Here is a 3,127-nt window from a genome sequence, read left to right on the forward strand (position 1 = left end):
CTATCTTTGGTAAAGGTGGGGACATGTGGTCTGCACAGTCTACCATTAGATACAGGAGAGGGTAGACTTGTTATCGGTCTATGAAGGATTGTAAGGGTTGTCCGGATCAGTCTATCTATGGTGTATAGAACAGGGTACATAAGTTGTTCGGATCAGTCTACCTTAACGGTATAGGAGAGAACAAGTGCCTGTGTTAGTCTACCCATAGATATAGGAGAGGACAGACTTACAAAAGGGTGGGTCTGCGAGGTCGCGGAGAAGGCGGTGTGGGCTTGGATCTTTATACCCGGCCTCACACCAAGGAAGTGTGAACGGGGGCAAGTCCCGCGGATGGCAAAAAGGATGAGATCTCTTATGGGAAAAGTAACGCACCTCTGCAGAGTGTATTAAATTGTAGGCTGTCACTCCTCGTTCGGGAAGGAAGCTGCGAACGCGGCAGGAAAGGAACTCCGTGAAGTTCTAGTCAACCTGTGAAGACCGACGGGCATAGTTTTCAGAATAAAATAAACCTTTTGAAGAAATGATTTCGAAACATGCATTGACCTAAGATTTTCTGATCGAAGGTCGTAGCTAGTGCATCAAACACCTTTTACTCTTTTGAACTTGCTGAGTACCCCTGTACTCACTTTATTTCGACACCCTTGCTAGACTGTGATACGGAAGTGGAAACCATCGCCGATGGAGCACCAGGAGGAAGCTACGAGCTGGTCTACGAGGAACCTGATCTTTCCGGAGGAGTTGAAGGAGTAGACTATGGGATAGTCTACGGACCCGATGACATGGAGGTGGAGGAGTAGTGATATACCTTAGTTATATAGAGCCGAGCAGCGTAGTGGCATACTTAAATAAGTTGCTGAGCTCTTTTCATATCTATGTTGGTTTGTACTAGTACCTTATGTTGTAGGGTGTTCTCATCGGACCTGTGAGAATACCAACTTGTTAAGACCATGATTGTAATATATTATCGAGTGTTATGACCTGCAATGTTTCTGTTGTACCACTCTGAGGGATGTGATATTTGTGAAGAAGTCCCTTCATGAAGATCATATCAACGACTTGTATACTACAACATGCAGTGGTATGCTGGGTCACCGCATCACGCCTAACGACCAATGCTATGGCTATAATCTTCGCATATTTTGTGATGATGTGCCATATTGTGCACACATGTGCATTTTGGGATGGCGAACAATGTTGCACGAGGAAACTTTCATTTTCGTTGCACCAAAAAGCTATTTTTCATTTTTCGAGTCACAAAAATGGGGTGTTTTGTGAATTAACCACCAAATGAAACTTTCACAATGGTACCACTCCATTTTTAGAAAAAATACTAGACCACCTTAAATGCATAATTTCCCAACAAGAGTATCTTAAACATTTTCATCCATCCCTCATGAAAAAGACAAATTCCTGCCAAATCAGCAGGAAGTCGGTCAGATTGAACTACATGCACATGATCTAATGCTCATGATTTTTTGGAAAAATCATTTTTAGGTTCAAAATAAGATATCTTCTGATCGATTTAGACATATTATTTGTCAAATTCTGATTCAGAGATTAAAGATATTAATTATTCCACATTATATAGAAAAGGACAAAAAATAAAATTATTTTGTTGTCATTTGAATTCAAGATTAATATTACTTATTTTGTAGTTTACATAAGTAATTATTTGGAATTCAAAAAAAATAAAGATGTGCGACATCAACGAATAGGTTTAATAGGATTGATATGTTAGTACTATCAACAAGGTGATATTTCTAGGGCTGGGGCAGTGTGAGGATGAGTGAGTTTCACCACGAGTGCAATGTGACCTAATATTAAGTGTAGTTAGAGTTAAAATGGTCCATGTGAGACATTAAACAAATTGAATAAAAAATTGAATTTTTATTTTAAAAATTTCGAGCCAGAATTGCCAAACGACCGTGGTTCTATTCCGACGGCCTTCGACACAGGATGCTATACCGACGGCCAGCCTGTGCCCTACTTTTGTACTAAAACCCTCAAGCGGGACTAAGCAAGACTCACTTCCAAGACGATTGTATGTCAAATAAGGTCCTCTTAGTAAAATTTATGGACAAGGGTATGGTAGAGATAGTAACATGAAAGGAGATACTGAAGGGCGAGCCACCGTCGGCGAAAAGGGCAGCGAGGGAGTCAGTCGTCGCAGCGGAGTCCAACACACTCAAAATATTGCTTCGGCGTAGCTGGCGATTTAAACGACGATGCAAGGGTTAGAGGCAAAGGAGAGGAGGCGCGGCGCGAAGCAACGGTATCAGCTATGGTCGCTGGCAAGTAGGAACCCACGTCGGTTTTGGTTCCGTCTGGCGCCCCCGCAACATTCTCTGTGTAGTGAGGATGTCTCTGGACGTCAGACACTATATTGGACCACGCTGGACAAAAGGTGCTTTAGAGTGCGCGGCTGGAGGCGATTAAATGTTTGGCGCGTTCAAATTTCCTTTGGGGAATACTTTGTAGGCTCGAGATGCTCGTAGCACTTTTACTAGGTTTGATAGTTGTGTATACACATGCTGAAAAAAATTACTGTTACATGTGTATACCATCAACAACGTCCTCTATTAAGATATATTGGGTGGCGGACGTCCTCAGTCCTCTACAATGGGTTTCTACTCTCTTCGTTTGCAAATGTAAGATGTTTTAGGTATTTACTAGCACACAATGCCCGCGGCGTTGCTGCGGAAGCACGAAGACCGTGAGTTTCTACGGTGGCACATTAATTAAGTCAAAAGAATAATATTTTATATATTTAAATTTGCACGTCGATCGAATGTAAATTATATGACATGAATTTTAAACATGTAATGGTGCAAATCAATTGACAATTTAAATCATTTAACAGAGGAGGCGCGGCGCGAAGCAACGGTATCAGCTATGGTCGCTGGCAAGTAGGAACCCACGTCGGTTTTGGTTCCGTCTGGCGCCCCCGCAACATTCTCTGTGTAGCGAGGATGGCTCTGGACGTCAGACACTATATTGGACCACGCTGGACAAAAGGTGCTTTAGAGTGCGCGGCTGGAGGCGATTAAACGTTTGGCGCGTTCAAATTTCCTTTGGGGAATGCTTTGTAGGCTCGAGATGCTCGTAGCACTTTTACTAGGTTTGATAG

Source organism: Lolium rigidum, chromosome 6 (assembly GCF_022539505.1).
Source record: "Lolium rigidum isolate FL_2022 chromosome 6, APGP_CSIRO_Lrig_0.1, whole genome shotgun sequence".
In the NCBI taxonomy this organism is placed as follows: domain Eukaryota; kingdom Viridiplantae; phylum Streptophyta; class Magnoliopsida; order Poales; family Poaceae; genus Lolium; species Lolium rigidum.